Source organism: Styela clava, chromosome 1 (genome assembly GCF_964204865.1).
Source record: "Styela clava chromosome 1, kaStyClav1.hap1.2, whole genome shotgun sequence".
In the NCBI taxonomy this organism is placed as follows: Eukaryota; Metazoa; Chordata; class Ascidiacea; order Stolidobranchia; family Styelidae; genus Styela; species Styela clava.
This window is the reverse complement of record NC_135250.1, coordinates 29,684,548-29,702,848: the sequence shown is the minus strand read 5'-3', so window position 1 is coordinate 29,702,848 and position 18,301 is coordinate 29,684,548. Positions and strand designations below refer to the sequence as shown.

General features: G+C 34.7%; 1 protein-coding gene across 1 annotated transcript in view; it reads right to left on the bottom strand.

The window, feature by feature from the left end:
• The window catches only part of LOC120334755 (uncharacterized), a 34,955-nt gene that overhangs the window by 7,675 nt on the left and 8,979 nt on the right, over positions 1-18,301 (bottom strand). The gene's annotated exons all lie outside the window — the stretch shown is intronic.

Below are 18,301 nucleotides of genomic sequence, written 5' to 3'. Positions count from 1 at the left end.
AAAGTTTTGTCATCCAAAGTACTATATATCAGTTTTAGTTAGCTATATCTTATATAAGAATGTACAATACTCAAAAATTATTTTTTTTTATATTTGAAATCAAATACCACATGAATTGTCAAATACAAGTTGATGGAATGATTCACATTTCCAACTCAAAGAAGTCAACATTTCTGCATCGCTAAGATAGTCTGTGTTGTATTAAAGCATTAGGGTCGGCATTGTGGCTCATCATGCCAATACGCTCGCCACTGCACTTCTTGATTACCACTTGTGGGTTCGCAGGTTTCCTAGCGGGGATAGTTCCATATGAGCAAGAGGATTGCTGGACTCCTCGTCGGCTTTACGACTTCCTCCACCATGAAGTCCATGCTTCCGAAAACAAATAACTGGCTAACTAATCCCATACTCGACTGGACTGGTCAAGAGACAGGGTTCACCTTACGATAAAGCAGTCTTGTTGGTTCTCCGCTTCCCCAGGATAAACATGTAAATCCTATCTTATTTTTAACACAAAGCGTGAGAGAATAAAACACATCCAACTTATGTATTATTAAATAAGAAAGGAGACCCGATTAAATTTCTTATACAATATATCGACTTGAACAGCTTCTTATATGGTTTCAATGATTCTATATGGTTATGAAGATATATTCCAGCGGGCATCCATAACTTTGCTTACATATGTGGGTCTTATTCAATAGCTAGGCCTACATAAGGTCTTGACAATTTAGTGGTTTTTTATAACTTTGCTCACAGATTAGTCGCCATTATTTACTACTGCGAGACCTTTCTTTGAGAAAATTGCCTTCAAAAGGGATCCAAATTCGAATCTGTGAACTTTATGGGGATACAATGAATAGTGTCCTCAACTTTTGCCACAAACAAGATTAGTCTTCAACGAGTTATTATACAAATTCACAAAGTTATCCTATAAGCAAGCAAATAACAAAAGGGCTGTTTAGCAATTATACAAAGAATCTTTTGCTGACAATTGCAACAAAGTTGAGCTAACTTCATATAAATTATGGGATGCTGAATTTACCAGTCCCTATTTAATTCAGTAATGAGATAAACAAGCCAATTCATGGGTAATTGTCACATCCACATCTTTTTGGCAGCTAAAGAGTCCTAAAATCATCTCACACATAAGAGTTTTACACAAATTATATTTTTGGCATTTGCATATGCTGAGGCTAAAGCCAAGCATTAAATAAAGCAACAAATAAATAATATAAAGCAAATAATACAGTATACAAAATGTACGTGGAAAGGTACTCCCGTAGTATGTGTACCAGGTTAGGATTCGGCAATAATTTATTCCGATTTTCCTTATTTTGGTTCTATTACGAGTTCGGGGACTGTTTGTGCTAGCCAAGTAAATATATCCAAGCCAAGTAAATATACCCCTGCCCATAGGTTTCAGTCTCTTTACACAACTTGATGTAAAGTAAGCGAACAAAATTAGTTACATATTGGTACACACACTTCCGGAGCGCCCATAAAGTATTTATGAGAAAAATGCACAAACCTGATACATGTAAACATTTTACCATCTTTAAATTATATTCTTGATGAACGTTTTCTTTCGCTCGCAGACAGATCCAATAAAACACAAAGCACTTGCGTCGTCAAGCAATACGCCTCTATAATAATATACTATAACCATCGTTCAACAACAAAGAAAATTTTATTTATTGTTAGGCATTCCCTTACAAAGGCCTGGAAATGTCCGAGCATATGAAGTACTACGCATGAAAAATCATGGCTTCATATTTTACCACGCCTAAATTTATTGTACAATTAGAAAATTGGTGGCCAGTGCATGACGATTTAAAAACATTTAATGCACAGAACAATTAGTCAATATTTCGAATACAAAGTCTGTATGAACAATCATTTATAGTATTTGGTTAATTTTACTAAAATCTAATAAACTGTATAAACAAAAAAGAATAAGGGGCCTAAAGCAGAACCTTGACATATACCAGTTAAGTTAATCGTGACAGACTTTTAAAGTATACACAATTAAATCGTCGAGTTGGGCCTACGAGTTTGCTTGTCACAAATTGATCAGTCACATTAATGTCGTTTGTGTTTTTAATCCAAATGAAACATTATCCTTCCTCCTTGGTTGTGCACATAAATTGGTATAGGATGGGGTTCCGTAAAAATAATATCCACAAACAGGTGTCCGTGGCCCAAAAAGTTTGGGAAACTCTGGTTTAAATTATGGTTAGTAGTGAGCAATGTATCATGTATATTTTCAAAATGTTGAAAATTTCAAGCATATGGTGTAGGTTAGTGAAAATGGTTCCCTATTTAACCACATTTAAACTCACCGAACTGTGTAAGAATGTGGTGGCTATTTTATTTAAAAAAGACTGTCTGTCATATCCTAAAAGTCAACAACAATGATTTTCAAGTCGGAATCCCATTATATTCCCAAAATATTTTTAATATGAAGTAATCTCACACCCATATTCTGTAGAAGCCTGCAGCCAAATAATATAAAAAAAAATGTTCCACAATTAAATTAGACAAAATGGCCCTAAAAATGTTTAAGGAGAAAAATTCACAAACCTGATACACAATTTACCATCTTTAAATTATATTCTTGATGAAACACTTTCTCTCACTTGCAGAGAGAGATCAAATAAAGCACATCGTTTTGATCATAATACCAATACACTATGAATATCACTTGTCATAAAAGAAGTTTGAGTTATCATTAAGTGATAATTGTCAATTACAGACCCTAAAAACGTAGTCACCCAAGCGCATGTAGTGTCACAGTTGAATACACATGAATCCATATTTCATCCCGCCTGAATCAAGTGGGTAATACAGTAGTACATCAATGTATTGAATCAGAATCTAGCAACATTGTTTTTTATGTGACAATCACTCTAGTCTGGACAAACACCTACAATGTTACTGCTATATAAAAGCCAATATGTTTGTTAAGTTTTCTCTTTATAATATTTCGCTCTGAGCAATATATGGTAATAGATGACAAGTTAAAAAAAATCTCATGTGAAAACAAGGGACCACTAATTTATGGCAGTACTTAATCATGTTACAATATTTTTTCTAAATGTTTCTTCACCTACAGAAACTGCCCGGCAATAGTTATTCAGATGTCCTCCTCAGAGATATAAAAAATGATCAAACATTTTGAACGATTTTAAATTAATTGTATCTGGTATTTTAAAGTCTTGATTTTAGGAATCATTTAAAACATTTCCAATGAAAAATTACCATTTCAGGAAATTCCCACATGACCATTTGTTTCTAATAACTGTAAAAAATAGAGAAAAAATGGAATAACTTTTAATCTTAACTAACATTTTCAAACTCATTGAGCTTTTTATGTTATTAGTTGAACATGACACAATTTGAAATATCTGTGTGTGGATTGTTCAGTGATGCAACTAAAATATTATAATACTGAATAATGAATGATACAATTTTTGCATTGGAATCCAGAAATGAAATGAATTTTCAAAAAAAGTTTTGACATATCGTTATATACAAGTTTCGAAATTCAGTCAAGACATAGAATCTTAGAATACCAAACGATGCAACAAATAGGTCCTGAAAAAGGAAACAATATCCATACAAGTGTTAGGTATATCATTCCACCGATTTAAAATGGTATCAAAAGTCATCACTAAATTCCAGCATACCGTATTTGCTCGTTTTGTAGCCCGGGCCCATATTTTTTTCAACCGACTCACTAACCGGGCCCTTATTCAAGCACGGGCGCTTGTTATTTCCGATCGTTACAATAATTAACATATTGGTATTACCAGTTCTCAAGTATGATTTAAACGAGAATAACGAAAATTTTGACTTTTTCTACTCACAAAAATCAGCTTTTACATCGGGCGGGTATTCAAGCACCGGACCTTATTCATTTTTATGTTCTGTTCACACGGGCGGCGATTCAAACGGGCCATTAATCAAGATCAGGCGATAAAACGAGCATATACGGTACTCAAATTACTTTTCAACACCAGTAGGCTACTGTGATAGATTGCATACCACTGTGTTTCTTGACCATAGCTTTCTGGACATAATAATAATAATAGGAGAATGGGTGCAAAAGTCAAATGACCAAAGCTACATCAGCAAAATGTTAATAAAAAATTAAACTGAACGCCACATGAAGGTGTTCCGGAAGTTATGTCAGCAAAATGTTAAAAGAAGGATAAGGCCGTAAGACGCTGTATACCTGAAGCAGAGTTTGGGGTGAATCATCACGACCCTCCATTTAATTAGCACTCTAATCCCAAAAATCATAAAAGCCTTATGGCAGGGACCGCAAACTTTTTGTACTACTGGGCATATACATATTTTTGATAGCAGGCGGGCCATTAATTTCTTTTTCACTCAAACTTTTTTTTGTATTCATGAATTAAAAGTGAAGTCGCTCGGGCCACAAAAAAATCAGGTTGCGGTGCCCTATGGTGACTTCTACCATCTTCAGATACCGCACACTTTAAAGCTATTGGTCCGTTATTTCCAACAAGAATTTGCAAAACTTTCGACAGTTCGAGTGATATCGATTGAAAAAATTGTTGCTAAAGTTACCCAATCACTGAAGTTAATCACGATTAATCATCTAAGTATAGCAAGGTATTACAGACAAAAAACTTACCTGACTTTTCAGGATCTCTTTGAAAGTGGATAAGTTATCACTGTAGATTTCAGAAGTTTGATTCACTAGCAAAAAATAGCTTGAACTGGTACAAGAAGTAAATAATGGCAATACACGCCGTGTTACTCACGCTGCAGTTATTTTAGATGTTCAACATAATCAACAGCTTTTTCTCTAATTATCAAATCTCTATTATATCAATGGGTGCTCCCGAAGTATGCGAACCAAGTTGGCGGACATCGGACTGTAACATGGGTAACAGGTTAGGGTTGGGCGATAATTTCTTTCCAATTTTCCTTATTTTAGTCCTATTATCAGTTCAAAGACTAGCCAAGAGCCTCCCGTAGTATTTATACCTAAAATTATGGCCTAACCCTAACCTAGTACACATATTACATTCCGATGCCCGCCATCTTGTTACGCATACTTCGGGAGCCCCTATAAATGTTTGTATTGTTAACATATACTTTGAAATAGTTCAAAGTAGATTGAAGAAATTGACTTTTTGGAAAGGAGACCCCATGATTTCCAAGTGCACACTTTTTTACGACAAGACATCACATTTTTTTAATATCTAATAATTTTCATTATTATATTGCCAGTTATAATCAATGGTTTTTGCTCAAATCAATGCAACCCGTACTCACTCAAAAGTAGATTTCTCTTGTGCAAAATTACAGGCAGCAAACACTGACATGCAAAGAAACAGTTCAACTATATAGAATTATAGTGGCGCTAAGATACTGTCTCAGAAGTAAAAGAATCAACTCGGGCAGAGTTACAGGTTGCCACAGGAATGCCGAAAGCTATGGAACCATATAGAATCAGAGCTATCGTATTTATTAGCATGCATCTATGTATAACGTTAAATGATGAAAATTGGTATAACAATTTTTTTTCCTTTTTCTCATCTCAGATCAAGAATAGAAAGAAACAACCGCTGTTGAAAACATGTGGCTATAAGAAAAAAATTTATTAACAACATATGGTACACTGGTAAAGCAAACTGCCAGTATGAGCACAATTCCAAAATAAAATTTAAAACCCTTCAAAATTGGATTCATTGTCAAATTCACCAAACAGTTATTTAAATTTTTCTTATGAAGTGGTGAATTATACATAACTGGAGATTTTGAAGCAAAAGTGTCGGTGAAAGTGAAAATGTAAGAAAGTCAATTATGCTTGTTATTGCTTGGTAACTGAATTCAGGCATTTTAGTGAATTTCGCACTGATAGTGATCAGCTGCACTAGTGGTCAAACTGTAACTCTTCTAATAATACCTCGCTTATTGATAGGCTTGCACGTAATTTACCGCATTTACGGAATGACAGGAACTCCCGTGGACCAGTAAAATGATTTGCGGACCCGCGGTTGGGAACCACTGTTTTAGAATACTTTAATCGAATCCAGAATCCTATTCTATTTTTCTAGTTACCCGTATATAAATAGTGGGACCACCATGCATGGTGGTCCCACCACCATGCATGATTAAAATTTAAAAAAAGCTAAATTGTATCCTAAATGTATGATATAACTATCTTTGTACAGTATTTAATTGGAAATGTCCTGATCAAAAACCTACTCTTAACAAGCTCTGAGCTTAAATAAATTGCTAGCCAATTTGCGGCAGGTCATGATTTTAGAATTTGAAAATGATTTCAGGATTTTTAATTTAAGCCCGTCGTCAAGAATAATGATAAGCAAAATTTCAATTTTTTTTCTGCTTTTATTAATATACCGTATATGCTCGTTTTACCGCCCGACCTTGATTAAGGGCCCGTTTGAATAGCCGCCCGAGTGAACAGCACATAAAATTAAATAAGGGCCGGTGCTTGAATACCCGCCCGATGTAAGAACTGTTTTTCAGTGGTAGAGAACAATAGGAAATAAGAAGCGCTTTTGTCACAACGCTGTTGAATTTTGGGCGCCAGTAGATAACACCCACCCCTTAGGCGTTCAAGTACATAACAGATAGCATTGATTACGTAACACCATGGTTCTCAAACTGGGCGTCGCAACGCCCAAGTGCGTCGTTTCAATATTGATAGGGTGTAGCCAAACTTTTCTTCTTTTGCGGATTTGTACCTGTGGTGCGTAGAAAAAGTCGAATCGAAAATAACAAGTGCCCGTGCTTGAATAAGGGCCCGGTTAGTGAGTTGGTTGAAAAAAATATGGGCCCGGGCTACAAAACGAGCAAATACGGTACTAGAAATAGAGAATTACGGTATGTATAGAAGTCCACTAGTCCTCCAAAATCACCTCACATTCAAACAGATGAACCGCCACATATGCAATGATGTCATCTACTTGGGATATGGGTTACTGGGTTGATGAGGTACCCAGGGATGGCCAATACCGAATAGTTCACTATTTCGAATACATTCGAAATTATTTTTTTCGAATATGAAATTTCGAATACTTCGAAAATAAAATCCACTAATTGAAGCTTATCTAAATGTATGTAGGAATTTCCATACAATAAGCAATGGAATAACTGCTATCTAGAAGTTACAACCTAGCTTTATTACCAGGCATTTCATATTCCAGTATATATTTTATATACCATGAGTCATGTTAACAGAATTAAATTAATACGGCAATAGTGGTATCGGTGATGGATTTGAATATTTGCGCAACACAAAATCATCCTAGTGAAACGCCCATACTCTTAATTAAACACCAACCATTATCCAAATTATTTGCCGATAAGCGGGATGAAGTATGAGTTATTTTGGTTATTGTGAGTACAAAAATGCGAATCAAAAATTAATTATATTCGGGAACTATACCACACATTTTAAGTCCGCAGATCGCCGTTGTATGTTTGAGTAATAATACTTTTATTATTTTATAAATAGGAATCAAAAACTATTTATAATCGGGTAGTTTATCACACATTCTAAGTTCACAGATCGCCGTTGTATTTTGTAAATACGAAAATAGGAATCAAAAACTAATATTAATCGCGAGTTTGCCACACAATTTATGTCCACAGATTGCCATGATATTGTGCCGAATATAATTAGTTTTTAATTCTTATTTTCGTACTCACGAAAAAATAGTCACACGTTGGAAAATAATTTATACTTTATCCGCATTTTGGGAACTAATTTGGATAATGGTTGCCATTGGTTTGTATTTAAAAGTATGGACTTTTTACTAGGATGATTTTGTGCTGCGCAAAATATTCGAATCCATGACCGATACCTCTATTTGAAATGCCTTACCGTGTTAATTTAATTCTATTATCATAACTCAAATGTTGGTAAATCGGGCAGTTTACCACACATTTTAAGGCCACAGATCGCCGTTGCATTTTAGAAATATAGTTTTATTATTTTGTAAATACGAATCAGAATTTAATTCTTATTGGGCAGTTTACTACATATTTCATGACCACAAATACCCGTGGTATTTGGTATTAATACTTTCATTATTTTATCAATATGAAAATAGGAATCAATATTTTATAATATCGGTCAGATCACCACACATTTTATGTCCACAGATTGTCGATACAACCATGAGTTACGTTGAACAGAATTAAATTATTACAGCATGACATTTTAATAAATGCTGTTACCAGTCATGGATTGGATTATTTTGGGCAACAAAAATCATCTTGGTAAAGGATCGATACTTTTAACTATCGTTATCAAAATTATTTGCCAGAAATTATTTTCTAATAAATCGACTTTTTTTTCCAACTTGTGACAATTTATTTGATACGTAACAATTACGGCTATAAATACCGTATTTCCCGGCTAATAAGTCCACATGGCAAATAGGACGATGTCTATTTTTAGCACTCAAAAAAGGGGTTTTTACATATAGGCCTCCAATAAGACGGGTAAAAAAATTGTGTCCCTGTTGTTCAGTTATGCTAATATGCGCTAATAATTTTATATGTTTAGAACCAGATCATTTAACTATATTTAACAATTGAGCGGTAAATTTAAGTTGTAAAGCGGCAATCATTTTGGACAACCTATTAACCCGAATGTTGAAATAATTTTGAAATGTGATAAGTACTACACTGTACGTCCACGGGTTATTTCACAGCTGTGTTTTCCTGTCCCTGTCGTGTTCTGCTGAATCGGCAAAACGAAAGGGTCACAAATCACTTTATCTCGGTGGCCGTGTTTCTCTTTAAAGTAACGATAACCGGCCTGCGATTAAATATCATGATTGGCAGGCCCTAAGACCCAAATATAAGGTTACACAAATCATGTTTGAGAAGACTCGAATAAAAAGCAGGCCACATCGAAATAAAATAAACATACTTTCTCAATTAGACGCCCCCACCCCGCCTAGAAAAGCGACTCATTAGACGAATTTTTGACGTAATGGAAATGAATTTGTAAATTGAAAGCCTTGTAGACGAATGTCGGCAATGTCCACCCGCGCAAACGTGCAAATATGTCGCAACACTATGCGACGTACCGTCGCACGTCGAATATAAACAATCAAAATGCCGATTCTATTTCATCGTCATTACAATACGTGAGACAGCGTAAAAAGTCGTTTGAATATTCCCGTAAAACGAAACACCAAGTTTACGGCGAAAAGTGGCTACTATTCGGAATTATTCGAAAATCAGCCGAAAAGGTATTCGAATACTTTGATATTCGAATACATTCGAATATTCGATTCGTTTTGGACAACCCTGGAGGTACCACACAAATACTATTTCAATTCTTGTGTGAAAATTCTTCATAAAATTCCTGATTTCAATAACAGACAACGGGAATCATTTACAATCATTCATTAATCAAGAAGTGTGTATGAAACTGCAGACTTATTCAATTTAGCCAGAATGTGTGTTGAACATATAGAATGGCAAAAGAAGGCAATTTATACCAATGAGAACACGACCTGTGGATAGTACTTGGTTCTACATGTTTATTCAAGTAAAAACACAGAATCTGGCAACAATGCCGGAAAAACTGACAAATTTGTTAAAAAAAAATTAAACAAATGTTAAGCAAAATTTATGAGCCTAAATTCGTGGACTTGCTCATCTGAAGAGGTTATCCCTCACCATATAAAACATTACAGAAACATATATGTCAATGTGTGCGGCAATACTATTGAATTACACAGTATAGTCATGTTTATTCCTGCTACAGCATCCTTGCATTATATTCACAAATAGCTATAGGATAAGTAGTTCATCTCACGTTTGGGCTCAAATTCAAGGGTAATTTTTTACCATGACCTAACAGCAGAATTATTACCGGTAACTCTACGCAAAATTGCAAATCGAATGGTTGATTATAAAATAAGAAATCAGAAAAGCTTTCGACTCACCTTATGAAGTTCAGAAGATACATCATCTTGGCAGATTTACTCTTGAACGAGTTATGATAGAAAATAGATTGTTGAACAACTTGGAAGCCAACTTTAGGAGAGTGCACTACAAACTAGTATTCAAAGATTTTCATGTACCCTTTTCAATTGTAAATCAATTTTGTATTGAAATCGTTATACACACAACATATTATGCATGAAATATGCGTGCAACAAACTAGGGCCCTCTTTTTTGGGCCTAAAATTCAAACAGATTATTGTATTTACTTATAATTGTTTTTAACAATGCACAGAAACAATTTGAAATTTTGCAGTACAACATATCTGTTGTTTTTGTTAGTAATCTGTAAGCTTATGCGAAAAATCTTTGCTTTGATACAAGCCAACATGTGTGGGACTACAATTGATCTAGTTTCATTTTGAGATTTTTCGAGCTCTTTCAATCGGCACAATAATAGACTTCTTTTTCAGTTAAAAAAGTTTTTAACAAGTCAAGTTTTGATTCAAGTTATCCATTGAACGAAGTCACTTATTATTATAGATATATTAGATTATAAATAATAATAATACGATCGGGAGACAATCACCAACTCATGAAAATGCAAAAATATTTTGTTATAGAAGTGGTTCTGGCCGATTATCCATGTACACCCAAGGAACCAACAGACAGTATTTTTATGGCCAATGAGCTTTTCAAAAATAAGCAAATGAAATGAAACAAAATTGCCCCATTTTGATATACTCTTGATTCTTGAAGATAAATTAGAGCTAACTCTATAAACAAGGTCACAGAGTAAGCAATATTTCATTTACTAAACCAACAGGTAAACTTTCTTCATAAGGTATTCAAGTTTAATTATTAATTCGATCATACTTTTGACTCTCCATGTTTTTGAGCACCTCACTCACCCAAGAAGTATATCATCGTCATCCAGGACAATTTATATGCAGAATGCAACATTGCTTACCGCAAACATCATACATACATAACAGTTTTAATTGGTTTCATTTGAATGGGTCTACAGCTTACAGTCAATCATTGAAGAGATCCAAAGCACTGAAAAAATTGCGGGTCACTGCAACACAACATAGGTAGACTAAAATAGGCATCTATTGATAGGATAATTAGATCAAAGATCTTGTGGCTTCTATAATAATATAGAGCAGGGGTGGGCACAATTTTTTAGTATATAGCATGCTGCAAGTCAGAACTTTGAAAAAGCCGCAGAATTTGTGAATTTATTAATATTATCAAAATACCATGAACAGAAAAGAAGTTTACACAAGAGTCTAATAACAATAAATAGATAAACAAGGCAGCTATTCTCAAATATATGCACAATTTGAGCTCATTTAATTTGTGTTTCCTTATAGCTGATTTACGAGTGTAGTCTCGTAAGAAGTTTTCATGATTCGTTTCATGGTGCCGTTTAACATTGCTGACTTTATTCTGACTTAGTAGCTTATGACAGATTAAGCACGAAGGTTTATTCTACTGACTAGTAAATGCGTATTCTTCTTCCCATTCTGACTTGACAACTCTGTTTTCATCTTCGTACTTTCGTTTTTTAATTGTGGACATATCGCACAAATTTTTCTCTTAGTAAAAATTTGGATAATAATTTACGTTAGCGAGAAGAGCCGCAAAAAAATTCTGGCAAGCCGCGGTGTGCCCACCCCTGAGATAGAGAATAATCGGAAATCAGTTGATGTGCAGCTCTGGCCAATTATCCACCATCAGCTAGAATCATTCATACTTGGCAAGTCGATTTAATGCTCTTCAAGACTGAAGTTCCCAATTTTTTTACCTCACAAGCCTTTCATTTTCAGTTTCAATAATACAAATATGAACGCAAAACTGTAAATTACATGGAAAAGTACACACACACACATTTAATCAATGCGGTAATTGATCTTGTTTCAATTTAAATAACCGATCATTACATTAGCTGTCCAATTTCTTTCTCAGCAGTATTTTCAACAAATTTGATCATTTTATGTCAAGTTCGAAATACAGGCTGATAAAGGATTATTCGGATACATGTACAAATTTCATGATGCAGTTTCAAAATTGGGAAAGGTAAGAATGAATCATTTTCGGTCTGAGCCATCACAAACAAATAGTGAAACTAGTAGTTTAAATATAGAGTTTGGCATGTCATATCTTTCTTGTTGAGTATTGTTATGACAAGCCAGCCATTTAAACAAGACTCGAGACGGGCAGACACTCAATATTCGAATCATGTATATGCAATAAAAAGGCATATGAAGTCATTCAATATCTATGAATGTTTTGCTTAGATAAACTCCATCATGGCACATCTTAATATTGCACCATAAAATTGTTATACAAAGCTTATTCATACACCATATTTTGCTCCCAGCAAGGCCCCATATAAGCAGCCACTAATCTCTAACGATATATAATATGACCTCTCGGTGAGTCGCAAAAAGGCTTAATGGGGAGCAATAAAATCATCTTCGACACTAGCTTATGTTAAAACAAAATATTGATTAAAATTGAAAGCCGCCATCTCCAATATATAGTTAGATTTGATCTTTCATGGAGAATATGCAAGAACATTGGCTTCATTAAAGGTTTTGTCAATTTTGCCCAATCAAAGCAGTGTCTAATATTTAACGATATCTACTATGACCAGAAATTCAGGTTCAGCGTTGCTTACATCAGGGCCCTTCAAACTTTCTGAATGTTTGACTTCAAATTTAATTTCATTCAAATATTAAGGCAAATCTCCTCGATAATATTTTTTTGTGCTGCTTATTGACACACCATTCTTCAAAGAGGGGTTCTTCAAACTGGGGGTCGCGACCTCAGTAAGTCAAAAGGGCTTAATGGGGGTTGCGGTAAAATCTTTTTCGACGCTCAACTCGTGTTAAAACAAAATATCGATCAAATTTGAAAAATATGGAACCAGTAAAGAGACCCACCATTCCCGAAATAAAACGGTCTCATTAAAAGCATTGTCAATTTAACCACTAATCTCCATCGATATTCTCGGTTGGTCGCAAAAGAGCTTAATGGAGATTATGATAAAATCGTTTTCGACACTTAAACTTACCGTATGTAAAAACAAAATTTGATCAAATTTGAAACCAGTACTGAGAGATTCCTCATCTCCGAAATAGAGCCGAGATTCAAGATTTGTGCGTTCAAATGTAAGCACATTGGCCACATTTAAGGTATCAACAATTTTGCTCTAATGCAGTTACTAGTATCTAACGATATTTGATATGACCAATTGACCAGAATTTCTCATTTAGCATCGCCTTCCTGATTTATTAAACCTTGGATGTTGTTATAATTAAAAACAGGAATATCTACTCAGTCAAACAAAAACACACAAGATAACAAACTTAGTCATTTTCCTTGTTTTATTTATGATTTAAAAGATTGGTACAAGGCTCATCAAATTGTTATTTACAACATGTTGATAATAAAAACACATACGACTGAATAAGAAAGAAGAACTTCATAGCATTTCACACGACAATTACTTGATTACCTTTTACTTTACCTATTTATTGAGCATTAAAAAGTTAGGCAGTATATGCTAACAAAGGTTCTAGGAAATTTCGCCATAGAATAATATCTCACCCTGGGAAATTTCGTCAGAAAAATCGCTGTATGAAAAATTGCCTTATTTAAAAAAGATTCGTTATTTGAGAGCATACCCTATAAACCCTAACTGTTTTAATCACAAATACTTGTTTAACAGGTAAATGCTCTTGTGATTTTTCCTATGCGACGAGATTTCCTACGGCCAATTTTCCAGATACGGCTAACAAATATAGAATATTTAATTATCATTGGCCAACTTCAGTGTTCTGCAGATTTTTAAAAACGTTTTCAAAATTTTTTGTTTCGCTGTGTAGAGAAAATTTCGCCACACATTCAGATTCTTTGTTCGTTCACAATTATTTAATTTCCATACCAAACTACTCTTTGAGCAACTCCCTTTTTCAAATACTAACAAACAATTTTCTAAAATATGTAGTCTTATCACGATAATAAAAAAAGTCTAAACATGTTGAGAATAAAACTTCTTCCAAAAAATCTTGAAAGGCGCATAATATTTTCCAGAGCCCAGAAGCCTTGATAGCACTCGAAAAACAAAAGAAATCATAGCTGCAATATTGGTCAGTTTTTCTAAAACTTTTACAAACATACATGATGGAAAGTTAAACAACACATGAACTTGCTATGAAACTTACACTTTTTTACTTTTTTTTATAATTTACAAGCGAATACGGTACCACTTTCTACTTGAAAGAATTACCGCTTTTATCGATGAACCATGCAAATGAAACTACACAAGAAGTCAACGTTGATAGCGTCTGGAGCGAGATATCCCATTTCCACACATAAGTAATGTATATACAAGTCTGAGAGCAATGCTCTTAGCATTGAGCAAGCTACACGTAATAGATAGCTTGCTAGAAGCTACAATAAAACTGTTTGCAGTTACCATTATATTAAATATGGTACTCAGTGTCATAGTAACTTAGTAGCGACGCCTTTTTTGGGGCCCATCATACTCCATCGGCCCTCCGAACCCCCTTCTTTGATTTCCGCCTCCAAATCCTGGTCCTGGAGGGCCATTATTGCCACCAAAATCACCCATACCCCCTGGAGGAGGGGGAAAACCCCGTCCTGGTGGTGGGGGAGGCATACCCGGCCCCATTCCTTGCTCAAAACGTGCCTGACGACTCTTTATTTGATAAAAAAGTCGTTTTTGAAGATGGATTCCACGGATTGATGATTTTCAGGAAGAATGGCAGATGTTCGAACATTAAAAAAGAATTGTGAACGTCATGTTAGATACAATATAACAATAATACTAAAATACAAAACTGGATCAAAACCTTGGCATTTCATTTTCAACGTCGTTTGAGAAGTTTATCTATAATTCTAGGTTCAACAATAATGAGAAGAATATTTCCAAATAAAAAATTGGAAAAAAATAATAAAATAATACTGTATGTGTCATCTCAAGCACTTTAACAGGCTACAGGAAGCTGAAAATATGTCCCTAGTCCAAACTTTCAAAATCAATCTAAGTTGTAGAATGAATTGTCAATAAAACATCAACAGTTTTGTAGGCCTATCTACACTGGCCCATGTACTATCACATCAGGATGAATGAGTTTTTTTTGCGAGTTTTCTCCGTGAGAGTGTAAAGAGTACCAATAGCAAGTTGCAAACGTCAACTGACACGTTAATAACGACAAAATAAAATTGTTCAAGAGTCAAGACTTTACGATGAGAAGTAGATGATTATGTAAGTTTCCCCAAACATTTCCCTCGAACTTGAAGAATAGAAACCAACAATAAAGCTAGGACCAGCTGACATGATAAGAGGTATATAAAATTTGGTGCTCCCGAAGTATGCGAACCAAGATGGCGGACATCGGAATGTAACATGGGTAACAGGTTAGGGTTAGACGATAATTTTTTCCCAATTTTTCCTATTTTAGTCCTATTATCAGTTCGAAGACTAGCCAAGAGTCTCCCGTAGCCTTTATACCTAAAATTATGGCCTAACCCTAACCTAGTACACATATTACATTCCGACGTCCGCCATCTTGGTTCGCATACTTCGGGAGCCCCTAAAATTGTTTACCAAAAAGAGATCAAAAGAGTTACGACTAGTTGTCGCACAAAACTTGACTGGCAGATTGCCAAAATATTCGACTGCATGTGGAAAATATATGGATCAACTAGCTTATAAGACCTATCATAATAATATGATTATGGAAAAACAAGCATCCAAGTTCAAGAATCAGAAACTCATGAGCCGTCTCAGTAAGCTTATTATTGTATATTACACAAATTCCGCGATGTGACAGAGCGACAGTATGAGATCTCAACACTAGACATGACATTCCAGTGAGACAAAAAAAAAACTGGGAACGGTGTTACAGCAAACCAGTCGAGTCAGAGCTATCCTTAATGTCCCAAACTAAACAATATCATACAGACTGAATATAGACTAAATACAAAGCATATTTGCTATATATTGCTTTTCCATGTTGTTCACTATGTACAAGAATCTATAAATCCGCCACTGATAGTAAAAAGCTACTTTTGAGTTCTTTCAAGTTCACCATTTGCTACCCAATTCACTACGCGATTTGTACCAGAAATCAGTGACATAAAATGCCAACATAACACTTGTACAACTAGACGACTGCTTATAGACAGACAGTAATAAGTAATTAGGGCTTGAGATGAGACACACAGATATGATTTTCTTTGCTAAAATAATTTGAAAATGAAATGCCAAGGATCTTTAAAATATCATAATAGTCTTGCTGTATTACTTATAACTATATATACACATAATTGGAAAACATAATATTTGGTGCAGCGGTTCCCAAACTATGGGTCGCGACCCACTGGTGGGTCGCAAAAGGAATCTTAGTGGGTCGTGAAAAGATGTGGAAAGCTCTGATCAATTATACTGGTTATTAGGATCAGTGGCAAAGCAAATTTAAAAGCAAATTTCGAAATAAGCTGCAAGTTTTCAATTTTTTACGTCTAAAACAATCTGAAATTGAAATAAATGTCAAGGTTAATATGGAAAATAGTAAGAAACAAGCTCATCTTTCTCACTAGCTCCACTGATAATTCAATTTGAGAAAATAAATTTGTTTCCTCCATCAATGTTTTATTAATTTATTAAAGTTAAATGGGTCGCCATAAGCTGTGGTATAAAATAGTGGGTCCCAACTCTAAAAAGTTTGGGAACCACTGTACTAGTGTTTTGACGTAGAGGAGATGCAGTATCATTAAAATAAGATAAATAATAATCAAAAAGAAGTTGATTTGCCAGGGATAGAATATGGCTGAGAAGTCAGTGAAAATTTACATTTGACCCAGAATTTGAGAAGCTTGCAAATACGACTCCCAGTCTGAATCCATTAACCAGTCGAGGAAAATCAACTTGCTTTGAGAATAGGCTCATAATGCATGAACATAAAATAAAAAGGACTCGTCGTACCCCTAATTTGGTGATCAATAAACTGTATTTGACTAAGTGGTATCTGTCAATCAGTGACTATTTTTACAAACAGTCCCAAGATCATAGCAAACTAGAGCATCCAACAATTAGAGTGGGGACCAAACATGCTCAAGCTGTCGGTCAGTCACGCTAGAGTGATTTTGGGGTTTAGAGGTCGTTTAGCTTCGTTTCCGGGGTCGGAAAGCGTCTGCCCGAGCCTTGGGAATTTTTCCAAGTTGAAAACTTGACCAATCCCCAATTTCATTGCTATAAAAAGCGTGTCATATGTGCATGGCCTATGATTTCAGAACATAGCTGCTTGAGAAAGATACGAAATCACTTGCAAATGGACTAACTTAAAATATAAATTTTGCACTAAACAGCAGTATCTCACCACAATAGGTACGTACACAACAGTTAACTACTGATTAACGTTGTGTGGGATCACATGTTCGATACTGTAGAGAAAACGATGTGAGAAAGAACTTGTGGACCTGTGACTGTCACAAGATCGTTCATGTAACCGCAGGTTGCCTATGTCCTCCTCCACCATCGAAGTCCACGCGTTTGAAGCAAATAACTGGCTAACTAATCCCATACCCGACATGGACTGGTAACTGGATGAGAGGCCATGGTTTGCTGTATAATTAATTAAACGATTTTTTCCCATCCCCACGTAAAATATTAAAATCTTATTCTAGCAATCTTGTGATTGAAGTTTCTCACATTGATCTATCAAAATTGCCAAAACTAACTTAAAACCGCAAAGGCCATTTTCAATTCTCAAAAAAAAAAAATATTAATAAGCTCACAAAACAATATTTAAAAGTGATAAATCAGAGATCTCTAAATTCATGTTTTGTAAGAATATCTCACTGTCTCTTTCCCTCCCTCTCAATGAAAAAGTAGCAGATTTATCTGATATATTGTTGTTATTTCAAACTCCTACATGCATAACATGTCAATTTACTCAGTCTTGAAAACTATATTAATGAAATTATATAAAATATCTCTTTTCTAAACCAAGTATTTGTAAATGGAGAAGTTTGTACAAATAATGATCAGAGTTTAAAAGCAGACATTGTAAATTTAAGCTATTGATGTGCATATTTAATAGGATTTTTTAAGGTTAGGTAACAATAAAGATTTATTTTATATTACAATATAATATACAGCTACTTCAGCCAATTTTATCTCCTATAACATTTCGGCAAACAAATTAATCCCCTCTCCCCCCGCCCTCAAAATCAAAAATATCTTCCCAACTAACTTTTACTTATCCTTTACTCTACTGTTATTGTTTCA